Source organism: Amblyraja radiata, chromosome 33, assembly GCF_010909765.2.
Source record: "Amblyraja radiata isolate CabotCenter1 chromosome 33, sAmbRad1.1.pri, whole genome shotgun sequence".
Taxonomy (NCBI): domain Eukaryota; kingdom Metazoa; phylum Chordata; class Chondrichthyes; order Rajiformes; family Rajidae; genus Amblyraja; species Amblyraja radiata.
In genome coordinates, this window is record NC_045988.1 from 6367069 (window position 1) to 6381064 (window position 13996).

The 13996-nt window shown below is 45.8% G+C and overlaps 1 protein-coding gene across 12 annotated transcripts in view; it reads left to right on the forward strand.

Annotated features, from left to right (window-relative positions):
* Positions 1-13996, forward strand: part of ncam1 (neural cell adhesion molecule 1) — a 347020-nt gene that overhangs the window by 166537 nt on the left and 166487 nt on the right. The gene's annotated exons all lie outside the window — the stretch shown is intronic.

A 13996-nucleotide genomic window follows, 5' to 3' on the forward strand; every position in this document is an offset into this window, starting at 1 on the left:
CAGGATACTGAGTTGGATGATCAGCCATGATCATATTGAATTGCAGGCTCGAAGGAACGAATAGCCTAACTCCTGCACCTATTTTCTGTTTCTATAGACACAAATTGCTAGAGTAACTCAGCGGGCCAGCCAGCATCTCTGGAGAAAAGGAATAAGTGACGTTTCGGGTCGAGACCCTTCTTCAGACCTTTCTCCAGAGATGCCGCCTGACCCGCCGAGTTACTCCAGCACTTTGTGCCTCTCATGGTACATCGTTTAGTTTGTGTCGTGCAGTGTCCAAGAGCCTGATGTTTGTTGGGACGAAGCTGCTCTTGATCCTGGAAGCCACGGTTTTTAGGTGGACAAAAAATGCTGGAGAAACTCAGCGGGTGAGGCAGCATCTATGGAGCGAAGGAAATAGGCAACGTCTACTTTTAGTCACGGTTTTTAGACTCCCGTACCTTCGTCCCGATGGCAGGAGTGAAATGAGAGTGTGGCCATGGCGGTGTGGGTTTTAGCTGATGCCGTCGGCCTTTTTGAGGCAATGACCACGTTTTGTAATTTCCTTCATTCCTGTTTGTTTTAGCCTCTTGACTATTTCTGAATGGAACAAGTTGAGTATCATGATTTTTTTGTGGTGAACATTCATTTTGCATTGGTGTAGATTTTGTGATCAATGGCTCTTTTTCCCTTTGTTAATGATGCTTTAAAAGACAATTGGATGGATTTAATGGATAGGAATGGTTTAGAACTCTTTGGGTCAAATGTAGGCAAATGGGACCAGCCTGCAATGCCAACTTGGTGGGCGTGGACAAGTTTGGGCTGAAAAGCCTGTTTTTGTGTTGTACACTCTATGACTCGAGGATTTGTCCGTCCCAACAGATGGCACCGTTTAGAGATGACACGGAGCTTGTGAACATACTAATATTGAGGAAAATGAACCCCTGAGATCACAATGTAGAATATAAAACAAAGAGTTTCTATTTGTACATTAAAGGGCAGGCAGCAATGTGATATAATGACACAGTCAGCTAGATGAGGGGCAGAAAAAGATCTCAACTTGTTAATGTAGTTATATTTCTTCCCGTGCTGTAATATGTTGTGTTCCCCAGTCTCACTCCGAGACCGTTCCATAGCCACGTTATTAAATGTAAATGCAACCTTAGGGGGGCTTTAATGCATATTGTACACAAGTTGTTGGTCTTCCTCTGCTTCTAGCAGGTGCTTGCTCCCTACAACAGCAATAGCACCATCTGCCTGCTCCTCGGACCTGGGACCAGCGTTGGAATTCAACCTGATCTCACTCTCGTTCTGCAGGAGATGTCAGGACGTGTGTTGCATCCGTGTTTCATTCCACCACTCAAAGATTCCTACATGGTGGAAACAGGCTCAACATGCCCACGCAAACCAATAAGCCCCATCTACCCTAGTCTCACCTGTTTGTGTTTGGCCCATATCCCTCTAAGCCCATCATCATCATCATAAGAGTATCATCATCATCATCATCATCATATCTACCATGTACCTGTTTCTTATAATGTATGAAATAACTTAGCTTTGGCCCACATGCTCACTCAGTTTGATTTAAAGTCTTAAGCCGAACAAGCGGAGCCTTTGGCCTTGGTGTCTCAGTCAATGGCAAATGTCCAGCCTCATCTCCATCTTATTTCCATGACTGAATCCGACACAGGTCCATTGGACCCCAGGGTCTGGTCGAGATCTCGGGCCCAACGGAGCCACGTTGCAGGGAGTGGAGTCCAACTAAATGGTTAGAAATAAATCCAAACTGTATCTGGTGGTTTTCCTAGATTCAGTTCCACAGATTCAACACCCTCTAATTAACTAAATCCCTCCTCATCTCCTTTCTGAAGGCATGTCCCTCCAGAGGATGTGACCTCTGGTCCTAGACAGTGGGCAGTACGGGAAAGGCTCAAGTTGTTTGTTGCGGTTTATTTGGTGAAAGTCTTGAAGCAAGCCTCGAGTTGCTCAGACAGTCAGTCACCTGCTTGTTCTTGGTGACACTGGGCAACCGGTGGAGTGTCCATGTGTCTGGAGATATGAACATGGTTAACGTCAATCCTGAGATCTGTGCAGTCTTTGTCGTAACCTTTACCTTCAGCGTAACCTTTACCTTCAGTAAATGCATGGTTTCTAAGTGTCTGCATGAGAAGTGACCTATATGGAATGGAAAGATCTCATTGATCACAGCTGGGCAGGTACGGAGTGATGCTCCACTGCTTTGCTATTGAGACCAGCATTTGTTTTCATCTTTGTCAATGACTTTTTAAAAGACTTTAGTACAGATGCATGGATGTGACGGCTTTAGAGAGATATGGGTCATATGGCAGCAATGACTTTTACACAGTAGACTTTAGATATACAGTGAGGAAACAGGCTGTTCGGCCCACCCACTAACACTATCCTACACGCTGGGGACAATTTACAATTTTACTGGAGCTTACAAACCTACAAACCTGTACGTCTTTGGAGTGTGGGAGGAAACCGGGGCACCCGGGGAAAACCCACGCGGTCACAGGGAGAACGTACAAACTCCATACAGACAGCACCCGTAGTCAGGATCGAATTCGGGTCTCTGGCGCTGTGAGGCAGCTACTCTACCGCTGTGACACTCTTTTTGGTTGCAAAGATTTTGTACGTAGCAGCAACTATTTACGGATTACTTCATTGAAGCCTGACAGAACTGAATGATTGCCTCGTTCTAATGGAAGAAGGACGATGTTCGAGCGGGTGATGAAATCACAACGCAGACAGCAATAATTTGTCTCTCCGTGTCCATTTGGTTTAGGAAGTTATTCAACATTTTGATCAAATAACAATGGGGGGAAACTGTTGCAAAATGTGCGCGCTTATCATGACATTTCCAAATGTAGCGTTTATCGAACAAAAGATAGACACAACAATGTTCATCTTTGTAGGTTAATTGGCTTGGTATAAATTTTAATGTAAAATTGTCCCTCGTGTGTGTCGGGTGGTGTTAATGTGCGGGGATCGCGGGTCGGCGCGGACTCGTTGGGCCGAAGGGCCTGTTTCTGCGCTGTATCTCTAAACTAAACCAAACTAAATTGTCCCTTGTGAAGGTTAGAACTAGTGAACGAACAGGCGATCGTCGGTCAGCACGGACTCGACGGGCCGAAGGGCCTGTTTCCGCGCTGTATCTAAACTAAAACTAAACAAAAAGCTGGAGTAACTCAGCGGGTCAGACAGCATCTCTGGAGAAAAGGAATAGGTGACGTTTCGGGTCGAGACCCTTCTTCAGACTGAGAGTCAGGGAAAAGGGAAAGGGAAAGGAGAGATATAGAACAAATGAATGAAAGATGTGCAAAAGAAGTAGCAATGATAAAGGAAGCTGCCCTTTGTGGGCTGGGTGAAAATGAGTCACAGACAATGAAACTCACCAGGACGACAGAGACAAGGACTAGCGTGGTGGAGGGTCGGAGAGAGAAGGGATGCAATGGTTACCTGAAGGTAGAGAAATCAATATTCATACCGCTGGGTTGTGAGATGCATTCCTCGCAAATGAAAAGTTTACAGGTCGAACGACAGGAACTGCAGTAAACACACATTTGGACGTTGCTTGAGTGAGATTTTTCTTTGCGATATACAACATTTCTTGTCAGCTGTCATTTGTCATGTCCAGGCACTGCCACTTCTCACCCTCAAACACTGCTTTTAACATTGAAACTTCTGGACAGCAACAGGCTCCTAAAATAGCATTTTGAATCTTTCTTGAAGCACATTTAGAAAGGCTGGGGACCGTCTCCCGCAACTGTCCACTTGAAATCCTCCAGTGCTCCTACTGAGTGTACAATAGAGGATGAACATCAATGTCCAAAATTCTCGGGAGATAAATTCATCTTTCGAGACACGGCATGGAAACAGGCCTGTGTAGGGAAGGACTGCTGATGCTGGCTTGAATCGAAGGTAGACACAAAATGCTTCTGGGACTGAAGAAGGGTCTCGACCCGAAACAGTCTCCATTCCTTCTCTCCAGAGATGCTGCCTGAACCGCTGAGTTACTCCAGCATTTTGTATCTACCTTCGATGGAAACAGGCCTTATGGCCCATCGAGTCCATGCTGACCCGTCAATCACCCATTCACATTAGTTCTGTTATCCCACGTTCTCATCCACTCTCTGCACACGAGGGCTAATTAACCTGCCAACCCCAGACATCTTTGGGATGTGGGAGGAAATTGGAGCACTGCGGGGGTGGGGGGGGGGGGATAGATACAAGAACCAGCCTACACCCCCACCCCCACAGGATTGAACCTGGATCTTTTTTTTTTTTATTAAAAAATAATATTACACTACAATAAAACAAGCCAGAACCCACCACCATAATACAATACAAACATGTAATAACCTACTATACAACTATGATACAATCCTTATTGAGGATACATTCAACACCCTGCGGAGCCCAGCGGTCCCGCAACTCCCTCAGGGTGCCCGCAGACAGGGCGTATTCCCTTTCTAATCCCACCCGGGCACGGACGTAACCCCGGAAAAGGGGCAGGCAGCTGGCTCAGGTAGAGCCCTCCACCGTCTGGCGCCGTGACTCGCGGATGGCCAGCTTGGCCAGGCCCAGGAGCAACCCAACCAGGACATCTTCAGCCCTACCCTCTCCCCTACGCACAGGGTGTCCAAAGATGAGGATGGTGGGTGAAAAATGCAGCCAGAAGGCAAGGAGCAGCCCCTTTAGATATTCAAACAGTGGCTGCAGCCTCACGCACTCCATGTACACGTGGTACACAGACTCTTCCAGCCCGCAAAAGTGGCAGGCGGCTGGCGAGTCTGTGAACCGCGCCTGGATCTTTGGCGCCGTGAGGCAGCAAATCCACCGCCACGCCACCTTGCACCTTCCAATGCATAGCCCCCACGTGGTCTAGCCCAGGGTTGGGGAACCTTTTCAGGTCGGAATGCCGCATTAATTTAGCTGTAATCTAATAAAGCCGCATCCAAGAAACTTCAATTAGATATACTACAAAATGTACATTATTTTGTTAAAATCGCCCTCGTGACTTACTAATGTTTTAATTGTGTCCGTCAGTCGGGGAGGATTATATCGTTGAATCTTCTTTTACTCTTTGGTATCTTAAATAGGTTCATTTTAAGATTTAAAATTTAAAAAAATAAATAAAATAAAAGATGAACAAAAACATATTAATAAAAATAAAAGGATTTGTTCTACAAAATTTGGATTCATTCAAAAGGCCGCACTTAATGGCCTAGAAGGCCGCATGGGGCCTTAAGGTCGCAGGTTCCCCACCCCTGGTCTAGGCCTTAGAGCTCCCACCTGGTCTCACACTGGCATTGTGCAGTATAAACAGTAGATGTACACGAGAGCGATAGCACTTCCGCAACATCAGACTTACACAAAGGTCTCGCGTAAGTGGAGGGGTTCGTCTCGTATTCTGTGTGTTGTCAAACCCAGTTGTCAAGGTGCAACGGGCTGTGAATCCATCAGACTGAGGCGCAGTGACAGCAATGACAACTCGGGTGCTGAGTGCAAGGGTAAAGGAGTCATGTTTCACGTCACAGGGGCCAAATGAGGGCAGCACTTGTGGATGCGAGGTGAAGATAGCATTTTTTTACCAACCCTGAAATCTCCTGTAGATCAATAATCAGCCGACAATCACCGTCAAATGAAATTGTACTCCAGGAAATAGTTTGCAGGTTGAGAAAAACCTGGGCAAGAACGTTGGAAAATTAAAAAAACTAAAAAGCAAATAATCCTCAGGTTTATAACCTCAGCTGTACACGCAGATGAAGAATTATCCAATTAATCCATTACTGCAGTAGAGATACAGTGCAGAAACAGACCCTTCGGCCCAGCGAGTCCACATTGACCATTGATCCCCGCACTCGAGCACTATCCTACACACTAGGGACAATTTACCAAAGCCAATTAAACTATAAACGTTTTTGGAGTGTGGGAGGAAACTGGAGATCTCAGAGAAAATACACGCGGTCACGGGGGGGGAACGTACAAACTCCGTACAGACAGCACCCGTTGTCAGGATTGAACCCGGGTCTCTGGCGCTGTAAGGCAAAGGAGCAAAAAGCGGTGGAGCAAAGGAATAGGTGACGTTTCGGGTCGAGACCCTTCTTCAGACCCACAACCCACAATTCTGAAGAAGGGTCTCGACCCGAAACGTCACCTATTCCTTCGCTCCATAGATGCTGCCTCACCCGCTGAGTTTCTCCAGCACTTTTGTCTACCTTCGATTGTTCCAACATCTGCAGTTCCTTCTTAAACATTCCTGTTTTCATGCTTAACTTAATCTGGTTTATTGTATTTTGCCTTGAAGCATCGTGGAAAAATGAAAATCAATATTGAAATATGCTGCCGAAGTAAATGAGTAATCCCTCGATCTGTACGTCAATTCCGATTATCGATTTTTGCAAACAAAAACAACCTTAAATTTGCCACAAGTAAGATGACTTTAGACTTCAGCTCTCAGCCAGTTAATCTACAAACCTGCGCGGCTTTGCAGTGCGGGAGGAAACCGGAGCACCTGGAGAAAACTCACGTGGTTACAGGGAGAACGTGCAAACTCCGTACAGTCAGCACCCGTAGTCGGGATCGAACCCAGGGTCTCTGACGCTGTGAGGCAGCAACTCTACCGCTGCGCCACCGTGCAGCCCAAAAAAACTTGCACCGCACATCCCCATTCAACTTTCATTCAGCTAATGTAGTTCACTTTCAGGTTGGTCAGAGGTCATAAGTGATAGGAGTAGAATTAGGCCATTCGGCCCATCGAGTCTACTCCGCCATTAAATCATGGCTGATCTAACCCCATTCTCCTGCCTCCCCCCCCCCAAACTTCTGACACCTGTACTAATCAAGAAATCTTCAGTCTGAAAAAGGGTTTTGGCCCGAAACGTTGCCCATTTCCTTCGCTCCATAGATGCTGCTGCACCCGCTGAGTTTCTCCAGCATTTTTGTGTACGTTCGATTTTCCAGCATCTGCAGTTCCTTCTTAAACACAAGAATCTATCTATCTCTGCCTTAAAAATATCCACGGACTTGGCCTCCACAGCCTTCTGTGGCAAAGAATTCCACGGATTCACCACCCTCTGACTAAAGACATTTCTCCTCATCCCCTTCCTAAAAGAACGATCATCGTGCAGCTATGGGCATGTACACTACTCTCTTGCACGGGTCAATTCTGCGGTCAAACGCAGCACGCCCCTCTGCAAAGTTTGTTCTCAGCCGGCATCTTGGTGACTTTATTTTTTCAATCAACAACTCATTAGATTCAAATGTTGCTCATGCTTTGAAAATATTTTACTCATGACATGTTTGGGAAAAAAACAAATTAATGTAACTTACAGATCATAAACCACTTTATGCTCGTGCTTAAAAATAAAATGCAATTGTTATTCATTGAGTTATAGCTCTGTGCTTGGCTGGAGTGGATTATGAAGTAAGTAGATTGTGAGGACCTATGACAGAAGACTTTCCAAAAATATGGGAATTATCCAGGCTTGTGCAGCAGAGTGATATCAGTGTTTTGCATATGATTACCTGCCAGGGAATAGAATAATCTGCAGCTAATGCAGCTTTGCAGTCATTCAGGATACATGCGTGTGAGTTTTGGAATCTGTTATTAGCTTATACTGCAGTTTGTGCGTGGGAAGGAACTGCAGATGCATGTTTACACCGAAGATAGACACAAAATACTGGAGTAACTCAGTGGGACAGGCAGCCTCACTGGAGAGAAGGAATGGCTGATGTTCTGGAGTAGGTGATGTTCTGGAGTAGGTGATGTTCTGGAGTAGGTGATGTTCTGGAGTAGGTGATGTTCTGGAGCAGGTGATGTTCTGGAGTAGGTGATGTTCTGGAGTAGGTGACGTTCTGGAGTATGCGATGTTCTGGAGTAGGTGGTGTTCTGGAGTAGGTGATGTTCAGGAGTAGGTGATGTTCTGGAGTAGGTGATGTTCTGGAGTAGGTGATGTTCTGGAGTAGGTGGTGTTCTGGAGTAGGTGGTGTTCTGGAGTGGGTGATGTTCTGGAGTAGGTGATGTTCTGGAGTAGGCGATGTTCTGGAGTATGTGATGTTCTGGAGTGGGTGGTGTTCTGGAGTAGGTGATGTTCAGGAGTAGGTGATGTTCTGGAGTAGGTGATGTTCAAGAGTAGGCGATGTTCTGGAGTAGGTGATGTTCTGAAGAAGGGTCTCGACATCAGTCAGTTCAATTAAGATTACTGTTTCGATATTCCGTCTGCTGTTTCAAACTAATGTACAGTTTTAGTTCATTAGTTCAAGGCAAGCGTTAGAGGCGACTTCAGTGTTTTTCGCTGAACACAAAGTGCTGGAGTTACTCAGCGGGTCAGGCAGCATGTGTGGAGGGGATGGAGGAGTTTCTGGTCAGGGCAACATCTTCAGGCTGATCCAGGTGCACATCTCAAGCAGCGTCGCTCAGTCAGGATAGCGGCTCCTCACGTGGAAGAAGCGGACAGGTTGGACCACGACCAAAGATAGATGTTTCGGGTCGAGTTTCTGGAGACACTCACGATGCTGGAGAAACTCAGCGGATGAGATTCAGCGATGGGGAAACTGGAGGTGTGGGAAGGTACAGAACAAAGCAGAGCCTGCATCGGATCACTCGGGAAAGGTGGAGCCCACAATGGTCCATTGTTGGCTGGGGACGAGGTGATTACAAACAGTGAAGTTATCAGGAGGATTAGGATGGGGGAGGAATGGAGAGAGAGAGAGAGAGAGAGAGAGAGAGAGAGAGAGAGAGAGAGAGTGAGAGTAATCCTTGCATTCCCTCTCTCTCAGTCTCTTCCCCCACCCAAGAGATACAGAAGTGTGAAAATGCACAACTCCAGGGACAGTTTCTTCCCAGCAACTGAATCATCGTACCACCAACTAGAGAGCGGTCCTGACATCCCATCTACCTCAGGGGTCACACACGGACTATCTTTAATCGGACTTTACTGGACTTTAATCTTAATGTTGTAACCTTTATCATTATTCTGTTGACATTTCGATTGTACAAGAAGGCAAAGTTGGAGGGGCCAGACTGAATAGATCTATGTGTCTGCTCTGCTGTATATTGATCAACTCCTGTGAGCCCAGCAGCTTTTTTTTCCATCCAAACAATCTTAATGAAAACATCACCCAGGAAATAAATTATTTGGGATTATTTTGAAGAACTTTGGTGACCCTACAGCATGAATCTATCTTGTCGGGTTTTCAGGTGGTACATTTATATTCCTGTCAGTCTGACAGGCTTTGTAATAGTGTGTAAGATCAGGTATCCTTTGGGAAAAGCTGCATTTCAATTTTCAATTTCTACTAACCTGACTATCTGCAGCTAACGCCTGAACATTATCTTGCCCCGCATTAATTAGTTTAAAAAAGAATTTCAACAACTTTTGTCATTTAAGGTGTTTTTAATTATTGACTCCAATTCCGGGTTAGATTCTGATGGATACTACCCAAGGAGCGAAGTTTAGCAAAATGGAGTCCAGTAACTAGAGAGAGGGAGGGAGAGTGATCAGCGTTATCTATTATCAGCATTGATTTCATGTTCGGCTGCAAATGTTCCATGAAGAAGGCAATGAGTAATTAGGGCATATGGTGATATCAAAGTCCGGTCTTATTTAAAGCAAAACTCCTTTTGCTCTTTGACTTCTTCTCAAAGTATATGTTTTTTTGTTTCAGTCTGAGGTCAAAGTTTGCTCCCTGCCACAACTTGGTAAAGGTGACACACTTATTAATTCAGCTTTATGAATTAGAAACATAGAAAATAGGTGCAGGAGTAGGCCATTCGGCCCTTCGAGCCTGCACCGCCATTCGATATGATCATGGCTGATCATCCAACTCAGTATCCCATCCCTGCCTTCTCTCCATACCCCCTGATCCCTTTAGCCACAAGGGCCACATCTAACCCTCTTAAATATAGCCAATGAACTGGCCTCAACTACCTTCTGTGGTAGAGAATTCCACAGATTCACCACTCTCTGTGTAAAAAATGATTTTCTCATCTCGGTCCTAAAAGACTTCCCTCTTATCCTTAAACTGTGACCCCTAGTTCTGGACTTCCCCAACATCGGGAATAATCTTCCTGCATCTAGCCTGTCCAACCCCTTAAGAATTTTGTAAGTTTCTATAAGATCCCCCCTCAATCTTCTGAATTCTAGCGTGTTAGTCATAGTCTTACAGCGTGGAAACAGGCCCATTGGCCCAACTTCCCCGCACCGGCCAATATGCACCATCTACTCTCGTCCCACTTTGCCTGCCTTTGGCCTGTAGACCTGTCCTATCCATGTACATGTCTAAATGTTTCTTAAACATCGTGATAGTGCCTGCCTCAACTGCCTCCTCTGGCAGCTCGTTCCATACACCCACCACCCTTAGCGTGGAAAATTTACCCCTCGGATTCCTATTAACTTGATCCCGTATTCACCTCCAACCAATATCCTCTGGTTCTCGATTCCCCTTCTCTGGGTAAAAAAATCTGCGTCTACTCGATCTATTCTTCGCACGATTTTGCACACCTTTATAAGATCAGCCCTCATCCTCCTGCACTCCTAGGAACAGAGTCCTGAACTGCCCAACCTCTCCCTATAACTCGGCTCACCGAGTCCACGCCGACCAGCGATCAGCCCGTACACTAGCACTGTGGACAGTTCACAGTTTTCTTTACCAAAGCCAATAAACCTACAAACCTTTTGTGCATCTTTTGGAATGTGGGAGGAAACGGAGCACCCGGGGAGAAAACCCACGTGGCCAGAGGGAGAACGTGCAAACTCCGCACCGACAGCATCCGTGGACAGGATCGAACTCGGTTCTCTGGCGCTGCAAGGAAGCAACTCTAGCGCCGTGCCACCGTGCCACGCTGGGCAGAGTGTCCGCAGCAAATGACATGATTGATGCAACACTAATGGAGTGGCCTTTGCAGATACAGTCTACTGGAGAGCTGCAAGAGAGGCAGATGCATTCCTTAAAGCAGGAATATTGCTTCCATTAATGTCCCCTGTGCCCACAGCCCTATTTTCTTTCGCTTGGGCAGCTTACAACCCAGCGGTATGAAAATTGCTTTTTCTAACTTGAATTAACCCTTGCTTTCCCTCTCTCTCTCTCCGTCCCTCCCCCATCCTTGTTCTCCGACTGGTTCCACTGACCTGCTGGTTAAATATTACTGATTGTATGTCTCGTTGTCAGCTTCCCCTCAGCTAACAATGAACCGTTCTACATGTCCTTGATCAGCATCCCCTTTGATCTGTGTTCTCACTCCTTACCTTTCCATTTCTCTCCGTCTCCCAATCCCCTGACTCTCAGTCTGAGGAAGGGCCTCGACCCGAATCGTCACCCATTCCTTCTCTCCAGAGATGCTGCCTGTCCCGCTGAGTTACTCCAGCGTTTTGTGTCTATATCCGGTATGAACCAGCATCTGGGCGGATACAGGTGTCGGGGGTTACGGGGAGAAGGCAGGAGAATGGGATTAGGATGGAGAGACAGATCAGCCAGGATTGAATGGCGCAGTAGACTTGATGGGCCTAATTGTACTCCTATTCCTTATGATCTGCAGTTCCTTCCTGCACATAACGTCTGATCCATTGCAGTGAAGATTGCATTGAGATTTTTTTTTGCCCCTTTGCAATCTCACACTCAGAAGGGACATTTTCATCCCGACTGAGTTTCTTATGCAGAGAGCAATGTGGCGTTGCCATTAGGAGCATTAGGCTCCTGCCAGGAAGATGCTGCAATCAATCCCATTAAGCTGCAAGAAGCCACAAAGCAAAATCAATACATTTCCAAGCCTGGTTTAGTAATGAGCCATCAGTTTTTAGATAACTGCATTAAAACAATAATGCATTTGATTGCAGAAAGGATGGCTTTGTAGAAATACGTTGGGCAGCATGGTCATAAAGATAGGCGCAGGCTTTTAATGAATTATTTATTTGCGCATCCAGTGAAGTTGATAATGTTTGCATTTGTGCTGAGTTATTTGCAAGGCTGTTTTCTCTTGAGATATTCTGTTCTTCCAGCTTCATGTTGGCGATTATATAGGCTTGAATATGATTCATAGAAAGGTGCAGCACGGAAACAGGCCCTTCGGCCCACCGAGTCCACACCAACCAGCGATCCCCGCACATTAACGCTATTCTGCACACAATTTACATTTATACCAAGCCAGTTGACCTACAGACCTGCACGTCTTTGGAGTGTGGGAGGAAACCGAAGATCTGGGAGAAAAACCCACGCAGGTCACGGGGAGAACGTACAGACAAGCACCCTTGGTCAGGATTGAACCCGGGTCGCTGGCGCTGTAAGGCAGCAACTCTACCAGCCCTCAGGAGATGTTGAGACCAGTGCTGGAAATCCTGCTCGCAAATGAAAATGCTTTGAGGTTTGGAGCAGTGTAAATGGATGCCCTTTGCAAAGGCATCCCAGGCAGTGGTGGCCAAATTCCAGTCTAAAGCAAGGTGTGGGAATTTGTGCTGAGGGTGGGAAGGATTGAAGGCGAATGCTTTCTGCTCTTTCCTGCTGTTTTTGGCTGCTTGTTGAACGGCAAAAAACTCCCCCCTCCACTGCCAACAATTACTTGGTGTCGTGAGGAGAATAAATAGTGCAACCATTCACAGTGGCATTTACTACACTCATTATCTGAGTTGTGCAAATATTCTCACAGCTTTCATCATCATACCAGCTTGCTTGGAAGGGTTTGTGGACGAACCGTCTGATGCCAAGTTATAATCCAGTCATCGTTTGTCATCACTAAAATGGCTGAGCAGTCAGAACTGTAGCATTGACAATGGGCGGTGCTCTCTCTCCTCTCTCTCTCTCCAGTATGGAAGAACATAAGAGGCAGAACTGTTTGCAATTCAACCTGTGTGGTCTTCTCACTCAATACATCATAGTTGATCTTGTAGCTCATACTTGCCCCACAGCGCCAGAGACCCAGGTTCGATCCTGACTACGGGCGCTGTCTGTACGGAGTTTGTACGTTCTCCCCGTGACCGCGTGGGCTTTCTCCGGGGTGCTCCGGTTTCCTCCCACACTCCAAAGACGTACAGATTTGTAGGTTAATTAGCTTGGTGTAAAAATGTAAATTGTCCCTAGTGTGTGTAGGATAGTGTTAGTGCATGGGGATCGCTGGTCGGCGCGGACTCGGTGGGCCGAAGGGCCTGTTTCTGCTCTGTATCACTAAACTAAACTAAACGATTTTCTCCATCGACTCTACCACCAATTTTCATTCCCTTAAATTCCGAGTATAAATCTCTGTAGAAATTTGATGTGAGACTGTAGGGTGCAGAGGTGCCTATTGTTGATGCCAGTGTTCAACATTTAATTTTTATGGTTTACAAAATTTAAATTTGATAACTAATTAATACATTACGGACTATAACATTGAAGTTTACTTAAGCATATTGACAAGTCAGACAATGCATAGCGGATTTGAAACTAATCCCTAAGGAATAGTGTGAATTTAATTTTGAAAATGGAAATGATGCAGGCCATAAATCATTGATGTTTAACAGTTTTAATTACATCTGTCTTAGCTTGAGCCATTTTTGTTACTCGTAACATCTATCATTGTGGCTTCACAATTAATTAATATGTAGGAAGGAACTGCAGGTGCTGGTTTAAACCAAAGATATGCTGGAGTAACTCAGCGGCACTGGCAGCATCTCTGGAGAGAAGGAATGGGTGACGTTTCGGGTCGAGACCCTCCTTCAGACCCGAAACGTCACCCATTCCTTCTCTCCAGAGATGCTGCCTGTCCCGGCCTACTCCTGCAACTATTTTACTATGTTTCTCTGCTTGTAAATTAATAGTTTTTTTCCTTTCCATCCGCACTTTCTGGTTTCAATGATTAAATCTTCGTACAACGTAATTGGTTTGTGGAGGAAAAACCTGATTAATTTGGTTTAATTTTTTCTGAGACAATTTCCATTTTGCACGTAAGATTTTGTATGCAGTGTTGCTAGGTTGGTTTGTTTGGGAATTGATGGGATTTGATAAGTACGGGTGTCAAGGG